The 14,831-nt window shown below is 41.0% G+C and overlaps 2 long non-coding RNA genes across 2 annotated transcripts; both read left to right on the plus strand.

Moving 5' to 3' along the window:
* Positions 1–1,714: 1,714 nt before the first annotated feature.
* LOC135214565 (uncharacterized) lies at positions 1,715–9,463 on the plus strand. The gene is made up of 3 exons (XR_010314405.1): positions 1,715–1,812; positions 2,592–2,933; positions 9,348–9,463. It is a non-coding gene; the product is annotated as an uncharacterized LOC135214565 (long non-coding RNA).
* A 1,280-nt stretch (positions 9,464–10,743) lies between these two features.
* Positions 10,744–12,822, plus strand: LOC135214566 (uncharacterized). Its single transcript, XR_010314406.1, has 3 exons — positions 10,744–10,941; positions 11,442–11,659; positions 12,601–12,822. It is a non-coding gene; the product is annotated as an uncharacterized LOC135214566 (long non-coding RNA).
* The last annotated feature ends 2,009 nt before the right edge of the window (positions 12,823–14,831 follow it).

Raw genomic sequence — 14,831 nt, forward strand, 5'->3', positions numbered from 1 at the left:
TTCAACATGGGATTATCTGGGTCCAACCTACTGGTTTCTACTCTTTGGTGAGGTGTTATGTTCGCTCTTTCCCTGAGTATTGCCTCTTCTACTTCTCTTTCTTGTTCTCTGTCAAAGTTTCTGTTTTCTTCCTCAGTTATTCTGAAGGTGTTCTGCCAGTATTCTCTGAACACCAGTTCTTTCTCATTATCTTCGTAGATTTTTCTATTGTTGTCAGTTATATATGGGTGGCGAGTCCTTCTTCTAAATCGTGGTGTTGCGGGCTCTCGAGTACGGTATAGAGAACCTCTCCGGCAGGTCGAGTTTTCATTGGCTCCTGGGAAGGTGACTCATACGGCGAGCGTTTACGAGTCTTGCAGACCTTCTCAGGTGGGGGGTATCACTGGGAGCCTCTTGATTAGCTTCTACCTGAGTGACGTCACCCCTGGTATTATTCTGATAATGTGCTTCACGTCCGGTGTTTGTTTCATGCGCTCTGGTACTTTCGTTGGGGGGGAGGCGCGCAGTCCTCCTCACACACGTCGGTATCAGGAACGCTTCTTGAGTGGTATTAAGAGCACATGAAACAAACACCGGACGTGAAGCACATTATCAGAATAATACCAGGGGTATTATTTACGGGCTGCTCTGTGAGCAAGAGCCCGTGCTGACACAAGGTCAGCTTAATCAAAAACAACAAACAACAACACTCGAATTCAGTCCCTTAGCAGTCATTGCTCGAGAATGTCCTGCGGATCAGGAGGAAACGTCGCGTTGGAGAGAGAGAGAGAAAATTGTATAAGCAATAATAAATCAAATGACTCAACCGAATTTTACCATGCCCTTTGGTGCGTTGCTCGCCAGTATAAGCAACAACGAGAAAGCCGTCATCAGAAAAATAGAGAAGACTCTCTACAAGATTAATAGTGCTGAAGCAGCAATCATTTTTAACAAAACATGTCTACGAGAGGGTCTCCTTCCGAAATATTATTATTATTATTATTATTATTATTATTATTATTATTATTGTTGTTGTTGTTGTTGTTGTTGCTATATATTTTACTGTCGGGAAATCTCTGATCATACGCATATGTTCTAGATACCTTCTGATTCCAACTATAAACTAAAATCATATTGTAGTACTTTTCAAGTCGAAGTTCTTTGATGTGATTTTCGCAATTTGTTCTTTTATAAAAAAAAAAAAAAAAAAAAAAAAAAAAAACAAAAAAAAAAAAAAAAAAAAAAAAAAAGTTTTTATTAATGCTTTGTAGGAAATGGAAAGATTCAAATTTTTTATATGATTACTGTTATGGCGTCTTTCAGAGAGTGGCGGCACTTCAAGATCATTCAAGCAAACTCTATGGAGCAAATGGCTATTAACAGCCTCTCGCAGTTCGCCAGCTTTTTATACTGCGTTTCATAACTCTTGCCAAACGAAATGGAATTCTTCTATTACGAAGAATCATTCCTGGGAATGCGACCAGATCCCATTTGCATTTCTTAGGAAAAGAAGCGTTTCATCTCCCTTATTCGTGGGTTGGCTTTTTACAGACGAGGACCTCAGAAGTCTCCAAAATGTGTGTGAATTCCTCTTTTTTGCTTCAGTAATGACAAAAAAAGTTATATAAGTATATTACAAACATAAAATATTTGTCTACACACACACATATATATATGTATGTATCTATATATACACATATACATGTATGTATGTGTATTTTTCAATTTCAGATCTTCGATTCAAAGGAACATCGCCGATCTTCTTGGTTAATCATCTCGAGTCACAAAATGATCTTATTCGTCAGTGAACTTGACCTACCGCTTGACAACAAGGTAATGAACGTCATCCAAAGATGCATCTATCACTTACTCGGGGAGTAAGTCTACAAACAACTGTTTTGTTGTTTGTTGTTGTTGTTGCGGGGTCGGTGTAGGGAAGCCCTGTGTAAAAGCCTAAAAAGTTCTGAAAAAGAAGTCTTGCGTTGAGTTAAAGATACAGGAAGTTTATTATAGGATATATATGATTTAATTATTAGAACGAAAATGTCAAAAGTAAATACTGTGTATGTTGAACAGTACAGAACAATTATTCTTGATAAACAATAGCGTATTTATTTTAATTTTCGTTAGTGAACACGGGCGTTTACCGTAGATTTTACACAATCCCGGCACCAGTGACCCCTGTAGGTAGGATCACTAATTTTTATTGTATTTAACTCTCACGGACCATGAATAACTTTTCCCCCTATTTCTAACTCAATCTTTTTCTTTCTACTTTCAAAACATTTCATCATTTTCCATCTCATTATCCACTAACTTTCCTGCCAATGCTTCATAGACTGATTTCATCAACTGGTAGTGAAGATAATGAAGACCGACTTCAAGTAGATTGTATAATTATCATCGAACACATTTGAAAACAATTTTATTGTACTTGGTAATATGTACCTTCGAACAGCTGTTTTGCAGTGACTTGAATTGACTCGAGACAAACCACAATTTAATCTATTCAACGACAAAGAGCTATATAATGAAATAAAAGGGGTTACTACTAACGTGCTTAAATGTATTTTTCGTCTAGCAACTAATGAGAACTTCATTACTCTGACTAGGCTGTGTTTGCAATAATAAATGACAACAAAGACTCAAAGTCTATTGAAGTGGACTTGTGGGACATATACAAAGCAGCATCACACTTGACTCCGAAGAAATCCTTCCTTGGGAGGTGGTCAGCCAAGAAGTGGAGACCTTCCACAGGAGTGTTGCGAGAACGGACCCATCAGGGGTCTCTGCCAAGCCCAGAGTCCAACGACAGAGAAGAACTGATTGAAATACAAGGCGGCCTAGTGAAAGGACAGTTCCAACCTCTTCCTTTGCCTCCACTTTTCTCGAGAGAGCCCTGGGAGAGGAGGAGGGACCTGTCGGGTCTTGTCCTCCGTTGCACAACGAACCAGGTCAGCATTCTTGTTCTAATCTCTCCTTTGTACTCTTGGATTAAGTATGTAATTCCGATAATCATATTATAACGAGAATTGAATTAAAAATAAAAATGCTAAGCAAGTATATACATATTTTTTGATCGGAAAGTGTCTTGATCGTTATGTATAATTTAGGAAATTAAATCAATTTTTTTTTTCCAAAAAATGGGTGTTGATCCTCAAAACACTTCGCTCGATCGAAGATAGTGTAAATATTATTTCATGACATGATGCCAGACTATGCCCTAGTTGCATGAATTTATTAAAATACATTTATACTCGGATAAATTTTGCTCATAATTTTTCTGTTACTTTTAGGTCAAAATTAAAGTACTAATGAATCAGAAAAACCTTAAAATGACGAAACCTGTGATTGTCATGTTAGCTTTTTAACTGAAGAAACAGTGAGATTCCGCCTCTACCATGTCCCAAAGATTATTGTTATTTTTATTATTAATTTCGGAAGAAGACCCTCTTGTAGGCAAATTTTGTTAAAAATGGTTGCTACATCACCACTATTAATCTTGTAGAGAGTCTTCTCTATTTATCTGATGACAGCTTTCTCTCTGTTGCTTAGACTGGCGAGCAACGTACCAAAGGACATAGTAAAATTCGGTTGAGTTATTTTGGTGTTTATTATTGCTTATACAATGCTCTTCTCTCTCTCTCTCTCTCTCTCTCTCTCTCTCTCTCTCTCTCTCTCTCTCTCTCTCTCTCTCTCTCCAACGCATTTCGTCCAGATCTACAGGACATTTTCCAGCGATGAGTGCTGAGGGACTGAATTCCATTGGTTGTTGTTGTTGTTTAAGATTAAGCTGGCTTTATGCCAGCACGGGCTCTTGCTCAAGAGCAGCCCGTAGGTGAATTCCATTGGTGAGTCCTTCTCCTTATATCCTGTTGTAGCGGGCTCTCGAGTACAGTCTGGAGAACCCCTGGGGCAGGTTGAATTTTCATTGGTTCCCGGGAAGGCGACTCATGCGGCGAGCGTTTTCGCGTCGTATGGACCTCCTTAGGCGGGGAACATCACTGGGAGTATCTTGATTGGCTTCTACCCGAGTGACGGCACTCCTGGTATTTTTCATTATTATGTGATTCACGTCCAGTGTTGGTCATCTTATGTGCGCTAGTACTTTCGTTGGGAGGGAGGGGCATGGTCCTCCTCACAGATGTCAGTATCATTAATGCTTCTTGAGTGGTGTTGAGGGGAGGCTTTTGCTCAAGAATAAAAAGTACTTCTAGGAGGCGCAGACTTCATGGGTCAGGGGCTCATCTGATGATTTAGACATTCCTGATGATGTCATCTCTCATGATGTTCTGCTGGTGTACTGTAAGGGTGTGCTGCTCAATGGTGCCCTCCTGGTCATGGCAATAGATCCTTTTAGACAGGCGCATTGTTGTCATACCGATGTAGATCCCAGGGCATCCTTGGGTGGGGCATACATATAGGTAGACGACATTGGACTGCTTTAGGGGGTCTCCTATGGGTGGGGAGGGGTTGTTCTTCATCAGGAGGTCCTTCGTACGCCGATTCTTGTAATAAATAATGAGGTACACTCTTCCCTTCCTCCGTAGGGTGGACGTGGTCCTCTATTATTTTCTTGATAGCTGTTTCGTCATCCTTGTATTGCTGTTGCAAGAAGGCTTTGTAGAAAAGTTTTATCCCCTTCTGGGGTGGAATGTTCTTTTTCTCTTCCTCAGTCATGTACCATTTGTCGAGTTTACGAGTTTATTATACTACCCATTGTTGATCAACATCTGGGATGCCGAGTCGAGTTCGAGGTATGTGTCCTTCCATGTCAAACAGTATGAGAGGGCCCTCCTGACAAAGGACCTGGTGGTGGTGGTTTTTAACCTCGCATAGCAATCGTTATCCCCATTTAGACATAGGCCAAGGTTCGTAGCTTTGGTGTAGACTGTTGTAGTCAGATTCTGATTTAACTTCATGACAAGAACATCGAGGAAGGGGAGCCGATCATTGCTGCTGTACTCGATGGTAAAGTTGAGTGCGCTGTGACACAGGAGCTTCTGCCAAAGGGCTTCTACCTCATCCTCGGAGTTGGCTTGTACGAAGATGTCATCTATATATCGTCCGTATCTGCGGGGACATGAGTGTTGAGAGAAGACTCTTTCTTCCACTTCTCCCATGTAGAAGTTCGCGAAGAGGACTCCTAAGGGGGACCCCATCGCTACGCCATCCTTCTGGCGGTACATCTGTCCTCGGCGGGTGGTGAAAGGGGCTCTCTTCGTGCAGATATCCAGCAGGGTTCTTAAAGAGTCTTCTGGAATGTTTGGGGGTCTCATATCAGGATTCCTATATACCTGCTCCATGATGATCCCTACTGTTTCGTCGACTGGGACATTGGTAAATAGTGACTCAACATCTAAGTACCCCATGGTTCCCGTACAGGAGTCATGGATCTTCTCCAAAAATTCCACCGATGAGGTGAGGCAGTACCTGGAGGGGATATAGAGAGTAATAATTTTATTAAGGCGTTTAGCCAAGGCATAATAAGTCGGGGCTGACATTTGGCTGATAATTGGGCATTGGAAGTTGCCTTCCTTGTGGGTCTTCACATTCCCGTAGAGGTAGCCGAGGCTGTAGTCTCCTTGGATGGGCGGGAGGTGTGTAGCATTCGTAGCGGCATTCACGGCCGTGATGACCCGGTTGGTGTTGCGTTTGATGTCTTCCATTGAGCTTCTCATAAGCTTCTCAAACTTGGAGGCATCAGACAAGATAGCATTGAGTTTCTCAAAGTATTCCAAGGTGCTGATGAGCACGAATGCGGCTGTCTTGTCTGCGCTTCTTACGGTGATGTCTTCTCTCTTCTTCAGATCTACGGCTGCTTCTTTCATTTCTCTGGTGTAAATTCCGCTTGAGTATGACCCCCTGTCCGTAAGGGCCTCTGCTAGCAGAAGAGGTTGAAGGGTGTCTGTCGTTGTCAAGATCTTCTTGGCTTCAAACTGCTGAATCGAGTCGAGGAGCATCTCGATCTCCAGGCGTTTCTTGTGCATCTTTGGCTTCGACATGGTGGCAGTTTAGCCCGAGGTTTAATAGGTCGTCTTGTTTGGGGGTGAGCTGGTATGCAGTGAGGTTAATATACCTCTGAGTCTTCTCCTGGATGTGTAGCTTTCTGCCATTGAGGGCTACAAGTTTGCAGGTTATGCCCTTAACCCGGTCATGCATGTCCTCCTCACTCAGGTAGGTGAGGCGCGTACTGATTTCTTCGTAGGGGAGAGGTTTGCGCTGGTCCTCCGCTCAGTCGTCTGCTTGGTGGTGGTGGTCTCTTGTAGAGATGTCATATTCAGTATTGTCAATTCCATAGTCATCAGGATCAGGACGGACAGCTTCACCATGTATTTCTGCCCATTCTTCACTCAGGTGGTGATGTACCTCCTTCAGGGTCTTCAGATCGGCATCCTTCTCCTGTAGTTGCCGCTGTAGGAGGGACATTCTGAAGTCTCTGGTCCTTTCTTCATTTCTTGGTTTGGGGTCATGCAGCCTGACGTTTGTATATTTCAGAATGAGACCCTCTCGTAGGCAAGTTTTGTTAAAAATGGTTGCTGCTTCAGCACTATTAATCTTGTAGAGAGTCTTCTCTCTTTCTCTGATGACAGCTTTTTCTCTGTTGTTAGAATGGTGAGCAATGCACCAAAGGGCATGGTAAAATTTGGTTGAATCATTTTGGTGTTTACTATTGCTTATACAATGCTCGCGCTCTCTCTCTCCAACATATTTCGTCCAGATCTACAGGACATTTTCCAGCGATGACTGCTGAGGGACTGAATTCCATTGGTGAGTCCTTCTCCTTATATCCTGATGTTGCACACTCTCGAGTACAGTCTGGAGAACCCCAGGGCAGGTTGAATTTTCATTGGTTCCTGGGAAGGTGACTCATATAGCTCTTCTGATGATTTTGACGTTCCTGACGATGTTGTCTCTCACGATGTTCTGCTGGTGTACTGTAAGGGCGTGCTGGTAGGAGATCCTTTTAGACAGGCGCATCGTTGTCATACCGATGTAAATCCCAGGGCATCCTTGAGTGGGGCATACGTATCAGTAGATGATGTTGGACTGCTTTAGGGGGTCTCCTATGTGCGGGGAGGGGTTGTTCTTCATCAGGAGGTCCCTTGTACGCCGATTCTTGTAAAAAATAATGAGGGACACTCTCTTCCCAAATGGTACATGACGGAGGAAGAGAAATAGAACATTCCACCCCCCGGTGGGTATAAAACTTTTCTGCAAAGCCTTCATTCCTCAGCAATACAAGGACAATGAAACAGCCATCAAGAAAATAATAGAGGACCACGCCTGCCTTACGGAGGCAGGGAAGAGAGTGTCCCTCGTTATTTATTACAAGAATCAGCATATGAAGGACCTCCCGATGAAGAACAACCCCACCCCACCCGTAGGAGACCCCCTAAATCAGTCCAATGTCGTCTACCGATACATATGCCCCGCCCAAGGATGCCCTGGGATTTACATCAGTATGACAATGATGCACCCATCTAAAAGAATCTCCTGCCACGCCCAGGAGGGCGCCATTAGGCAGCATGCCCTTACAGTACACCAGCAGAACATCATGAGAGATGACATCATCAGGAATGTCAAAATCATTGAAAGAACCCCTGACCCACGACATCTGCCTCTCCTAGAAGCGCATTTTATTCTTGAGCAAAGGCCTCCCCTCAACACCACTCAAGAGCGTTTCTGATACCAACGACTGTGAGGAGGACCATGCCCCTCCCTCCCAACGAAAGTACCAGCACGCATGAGATGACAAACACTGGATGTGACTCACATAATAATGAAAATAATACCAGGAGTGACATCACTCAGGTAGAAGCCAATCAAGAAGCTCACAGTGATATTCCCCACCTAAGGAGGTCCGTAAGAATCGAGAATGCTCGCCGTATGAGTCACCTTCCAGGAACTAATGAAAATTCAACTTGCCCCTGGGGTTCTGAAGACCTTACTCGAGAGCCGGCAACAACAGGATATAAGGAGAAGGACTCCCCAATGGAATTCAGTCCCTCAGCAGTCATCACTGGAAAATGACCTGTAGATCTGGATGAAACGTCACGTTGGAGAGAGAGAGAAGAGAGAGAGAGAGAGAGAGAGAGCATTGTATAAGCAATAATAAACACTAAAATGACTCGACCGAATTTTACCATGCCCTTTGGTGCGTTGCTCACCAGTCTAAGCAACAAAGAGAAAGCTGTCATCAGAAAAATGGAGAAGACTCTCTACAAGATTAATAGTGCTAAAGCAGTAACCATATTATTATTAATATTAATATTTAGTCATTAAATTTACATCAATTTTGTTTTCCAGATATATTAAAAGCTATGAAAAAGGTTCTTAAAAGCCTGTTCAGCAATTGTATTTGCTTATTATTATTATTATTATTATTAGGGAGGAGGCCTTTTCACATTTAAAATAATGACTGTTTCTACCACATCCAATTTATATATAGTCTTCTCTGTCCTTCGCATTATCTTCTTTTCTTCAGCGTGTAGCTGGTGTATCAAGTTTCCGAAAAGCACATAAAGTCTTCCTGTTATTTGAGTGTTATTACCTCTAACGTTTCGACATGCGCGGTATGGCGGTCATTTACCAATAGTAAACGGATAAACATGCAAGTTATGTGGGTATAGTATATAGCAGGTGGGGGTGGCGGTTGGATGTTTACTCAATTGTACACCCAACCCCCACCCCCGACTGAAATATAGGCCCGTGTAATATATATATATATACTATATATATATATATATATATATATATATATATATATATATAATATATATATACTATATATATATATATATTAATTCTTTTGAAGAAGAAATGTTAGGTAAATAGCGCCAAGCGAAATTCTTTAAATTTAGAAGCTTGTTATCCTTAAAGTTCTGTGCGTCGATAACCGATAATACTGTCACACAATTTACTCATGTCTACAGTCAATCAATTTGCATTATAAAATGCAAATGTCCATTTCTTTCCAATTTGGGCAAAATGCTCCTTACTTTCTCTGAGGTTGTATTGCCCGCATTAAGTGTCACCGACTGCTTCGTATCGACGAGGTATTTAGCTGATATCGGAATTCTGTTTGCCAAGTAAACATTGTCATATTCATTGATCTGATAAAGTGCTCTGTTGTGATTAGCGTAAGGCTTGTCAAATGGACAACGTTCATTACGTACCGCAGTGGGTAAACAATGAAGGTAATGTTCTTAGTTTATATAATAATGATCATCTTATAATTATTATACACTTTATCAATTCGCACTGGTAACGCAACAGTCGTAAATTAAATCACGAACAAGGCATAAATATGCACATAATAAATGGCAAATTTCGTGATGCAAAACTAATTTTTAAAATAATTCTAGGACTATCCATTAATGATGTTTTCCGATGTGAATGAGGACGACACTGTACGAGCAGAAAGCTTCCACGGGGTTATTGGAAGTGTATTCCACATGTTGAGGCAGACACTGAACTTCACGTATGTATGTCGCATGAAATTAATGCAAACTGGAATAAATCGATGACTTTCTGAGCATTAAAACTTAGATGTTCGAAGGCAATAAACTTTAAAGTTTTTCTTAACAATAAACTTTCTTTTCAATCATCATTAATATTACTGCATTGCCATTAGTACTAGTTCATTTTCGCTTTGACATCGTTCCAATCCTTGTAGGATTTTCTTTTTTGGCCAATCACCATAATATCAGACAGGCCATTCATACTTCATGAAGTCCAAATGTGAGATGTTTTCAATGATCCAGACCTCATTGCTTCGTGACTGGCGACCGTACGTGGGGAAGCCTCCGCGAGGGGAAATGGACGGGGATGATTGGGGATCTCGTGGAGGATCGAGCGGACATTGCCGTGGGGAACATAGATCACAATTTCGCAAGGAGCCAGGCTGTTGACTTCACCCACAGATTGCGGACTGAAGGGTGAGTCGAAATTCTCGACGTCTCAGGGTGCTTCCACTTCAACAAAGCAGCAGATGGATAGTTATGTAAGCAGACACAAACAGCAATGTGAGTTCGGAAGTTTTGAAAACGATACCAGTTTCAGCAGGTTCCCTTGGCTGTCTGTTTCACCTGTTTCAGTTGACTATTTGGTTCTCCCGTTTCTGCAGAGTTAATCTTGACTGTCTGGTTCATCTGTTTCTGCATTTATTCTTGACTAATTGGTTCAGTTGTACTGATTCATTAACATTACTCTACCTAACTCTCCTTATAATTTGTCGAGATATTTCTACAAAATGAAACTATCTGATGTATCATGAACCCTACTGTTAAGTACAAAGCCATTCTCTAATGTAGCCTTTTCACGATACTTTAGCAGTAGGGAGAGCCATTCTAGTCAAACCTTGGAATCAGGAACTTTGCCTAAAAACGATTTCCAAACACAAATTATGGATAGTAAAATTTGGTTATACTTTAAGCATGATACTCAGGGTTGAGAAAGGTTATCTTCTGGGTTAGCATCTTTACATGAAATATCCTCTTCTGTTTCTTGAAATAAAGTGTCAGGCAAGGATTCAATTTACTGAATTCATGTCACCAGCGAAAAAGAAAATCATCACTGTCTGCGAACATAAAGCTGAGAAAAACATTGACAAAGAAAGCGAGAGCTGAAAATTTAGAACTAAAACTAGGATTATAAACTAGGAGGGTGCCCATCATAGATTAAATAATTGCAAATTACAAAGCACAGTTTATAGAAATTATAATAACTACGACTCTATCCTATACAGAAACAGGTTATGGATCAAATATGTTCCAACTTTCGAGAATGCTAGAAACAGCTACACCAGAGAATTCACTTGGCCAGCCTGGTTATCGGCCGTGTTATTTGGAATAATGATGTGCCTATGTTTACACTTCGTATTCAGACACTCACCTTACCAGGAAGAGAAGCCTCTGTCTGAAGTTATATGGCTTACTGTAGCAGCATTTTGTAACGCAGGTCAGTGGAATTCTCATGAATGATAAGAGTTAATTGCACGAATCATTGTTATAAGTAAAGATCACCTGTCTAAAGATGACACTTTCAATAACTCCGTTTCAAGATCAAATTTGGAAAAGTGCTGTTGGCGGCGAAAACTAATGATAGTTTGTTATTCTTGACATAAGAAATATTGAAAAACATCAATAATTAAAATCAGTGAACGGAAATTTCACAATATAACGAAGGCCTTCGTATAACCTGCCATCAAACATCTCTTTCATATCTGCATTGATCCCGTCCACATGGGCGAGGTTTGCCCAACGAACTTTGCTCAATGTGACGTCATAAGCGCAGATAGAGTGAAAAAAGCTCTGACTTTCCCCGCTTATGACGTCACATCCAACACAGTCTCGACCATGCACACGGGTCTTTATACTAGGTTCTTGTGAAGCTGAAGATGGTAAAACAAATTCCTAGCCAAATAAACCAAAATATACAACAATTATTTTCCTCTGCAGGAGAGACTGTATCCACAGTGAGCGCATCCTCCCGATTTCTCCTGCTGACGTTGTACCTGACGACCATGATCCTACACGCTTACTACAGCAGCTTCCTCATCTCCTCACTGACTTTGGATATGAACTACCTGCCGTTCACTGACCTGAGAACGATGTATGAAGCCAGAACCCACTCCTTCGGGTTTATAGGTGGAACTGGGGTGGAGGACGAATTCAAGGTAATGTGAAATTTTATACTTTAAAAATGTGACTCGTTTCGTTCTAGTTTGGCGGCGGGGAAAGGCGTCAAAAAAAAAAAACAAAAAAAAGAGGATTTTATAATCTAATGGTTTTAGATTAAAGCAGGCTAGACTTACAGCAAGTAGGCTATTGTTGACCAGCCATACACATTGAAAACTAGCAAAGCCCTCTTCAACAAAACCTTTGAAATCGGAAACATATTAATGAAACGTGATGCACTGCTAGGTGCATATAAGTATTATACGTGTAGGAATGAAGGAAATACACCTTGAGCCCCTACTGGAATCCCTATTGGTAGAAAAGGCTGAACAAAACCGTCGTCGGTGGGACAGCCCTTTCCTCTAAGTACTTTAATAACACATGCTTGTGAAGCCACGCAGCCCTAATCAGACCTCTTTCTTTCTGATAGTTTATTACTTGTGTGCATTTAGCAGTGTAATGCACTCGAATAACAAGTTTATCATTTTGAATGTTAATTTTGAAGAGTAGTTGCCAGTTTTCAGCAGATATGCCTACAGCACGTTAGACTACATCTCATAAACCTGCCCTATTTCAAAATTCCAAGTTGGGTATACCTATAGAAGCACTAAAGGAGTTTTGAACCTGGAATCTGTTATCTAAAATAATACTGCTATTGGAGATCGATAATGCTTTAGCACTGAATTAATTTACATTTAATGTATTGGGTGTTCATTTTCTCTTAATTCTTTTCCGTCTTACATGACAATACCGATCAATTTCCGATCACTGGGCCGAACTCGGGAGGATGGCAGCCAAAATATAGCCGAAATTATGCCTGTGAGAAACGCCTTTTAAGGGCATTTTATTTTTTTTATTATTTTATTTTTTTTTAGGAAAAGAAAAGCTGTTGCCATTCTTACGCTCTCTCTCATGAAGATGTTTCCTTCCTCTGTTGCAGCTGTCACCAGTTTCACTTCATCGGCGTATATGGGACGAGATGGTTCTGGCTGATCCTAGAAATCTGAGCCCCTCAATGGATGACCTTATCAAGCGTTTATGCACCGAACAGCATGCCACCATGACGACCCTTAGCTTTATCAGGTCTTCATGCCTGCCGTGTAAACTCCTTTTCTTACCGGACAGTTACTTCGTCTCCCAGAAATCTATGCCCCTTCAGAAGGGTTCTCCTCTACTGGGTATATTCCGATTTCAGTGAGTATTCTTCGTAATAAATATTTCATAAATGTATTCTTTTAAAAACGCTTACCGTTTTCGGTATACGTACGTAAAGAAAGGTTTCACCATTTAAAACACCTCAGTTCCAATGAACCGTTTTCATACCATCTGTTCTTCTTCCATTAGGGAAAACTCTTAGTGACTTCTGCCTAAAGGAGTTCAACAGTCTAGCATTAGGCTTTGTCGACCTCACTTACTGCTTGTGGATTTTTCCCCTTCCTTTTGAAAACTTAATTTCAACTTCGTACCTCACTGCTTTTTACCTGTCTTTGTTGACAGAGCAGCATCTGTTCCCTTCCCTGTCTCTAGTGATATTCTGCAGGGTGTCAGGAATCTCACCCAGATTTCTTCTGCTTTCACATCCCAGCCCCCAATCACAAGATTAGCTTAACCTCAGCTTATCCTAATGCTGACTTTGAGACGCATTTCCATCCATTTTTCTTCTCTTCATCTATCTACTTTCTTGATATAACTTAAGCTTCTATGACTGCATCTCTCACTTTACTTCAAGCTACTTTTAATTTGTCACGGAAAGAACGCAGTTTATACTTCTCCCCGCAGTGAGTGAATAAAAGTATAACTTAGTTTTACCAGACCACTGAATTGATTCACAGCTCTCCTAGGGCTGGCCCGAAGGATTAGATTTTTTTTTAACGTGGCTTGGAACCAATTGGTTGCTTAGCAACGGGAGCGACAGCTTTTTGTAGGATCCGAATCATAATTATAAAGCGAAAAATGAATTTCTGATCACTAGAAATAAATTCCATTGGTTCCGCGTAGAGCGGCTGAGGGAAGCGAACTCGGGCTACCTACCAGACTGATAGTTAAGTACGGAATCCACTCGTCCAGTGAGGAACCCCTGCAGTGACTAGTTATGAATATTTGGCTTTTGCAGTGTAGAACGTGGAAGTTGTAAGGTTACGTTAAGTATTGATAATCGAGAGACGTCTTCCCTTGACGTCATTTCACATCTGCTTTTCTGCAAGTTCCTGCTGAATTCTCATTTGCATTCGTTTTTAAAAAGCTGATGGATAAGTATCTAATCCTTAATTTAACTATATTCAGGTTCCTTTGAACGCTCGAAGCAATAACCTGAGGCTTACGAATAATCGAACGGAAAAAGAGAACAGAAAAATGAGCGTTTAAAATGTCCAACTTCCCATCATTGTTCTATAGAATTTTGACAGATTCTCCCATGAAGGAGAAACCTACAAAATTGGAAGGAAAATAATTGTAAAAAATTAATTGCAAAATTAGAAGAGCTGAGACTCGCGGATGATTGATACCCTTTAACTTTCCAGGATGAGAAAGATCGTGGAATCTGGAATCACTGACAGACTGGAAAAGAAGTGGGTGCCTAAACTTGCAGACTCTCCAGACGTCGATAGATCTCCGATAAGCCTCTTGCAAGCAAGCACGGCTTTCTATTTCCTCCTCCTCGGTCACTTGGCTGCTTTTCTCGTTCTTGTAATCGAGATAAAATTTGCCAATGGGCGGAGATAACTAGCCAAGAAGGACTCTGGTCTGTCTCTGTCGACGAGTTTTTTTTTCCGCTTGTAAAAAGTTTGTCTTCAGTATTCAGTTTGATTGTCCAAGTTTCAAATTGCTGTAATAGTGAGCTTCATACATCACGCGTAACGATGCAATAATCTTCCTTTAAAAAGAAAAATGTAAGGTGCACGAATTACCAAATATCATTGGATAGACAAATCAGATGGTCAAGTTTGATTTTGTTAATATATGTAGCTCGAGAGAGAGAGAGAGAGAGAGAGAGAGAGAGAGAGAGAGAGAGAGAGAGAGAGAGAGAGAGAGAGAGTTTGTGACTTTTCATAATAGTCAAAAGGAGATTATTTTCTCCAAATGGTTAAAATCTTGTCTTGTCGAAGTACTACTAACTTTCAAGAGCCCTATATTAAGAAGCACAAGCTAAGTAGGCACTATTCAGTCAACAAT

This window comes from Macrobrachium nipponense, chromosome 46 (assembly GCF_015104395.2).
Source record: "Macrobrachium nipponense isolate FS-2020 chromosome 46, ASM1510439v2, whole genome shotgun sequence".
NCBI lineage: Eukaryota > Metazoa > Arthropoda > Malacostraca > Decapoda > Palaemonidae > Macrobrachium > Macrobrachium nipponense.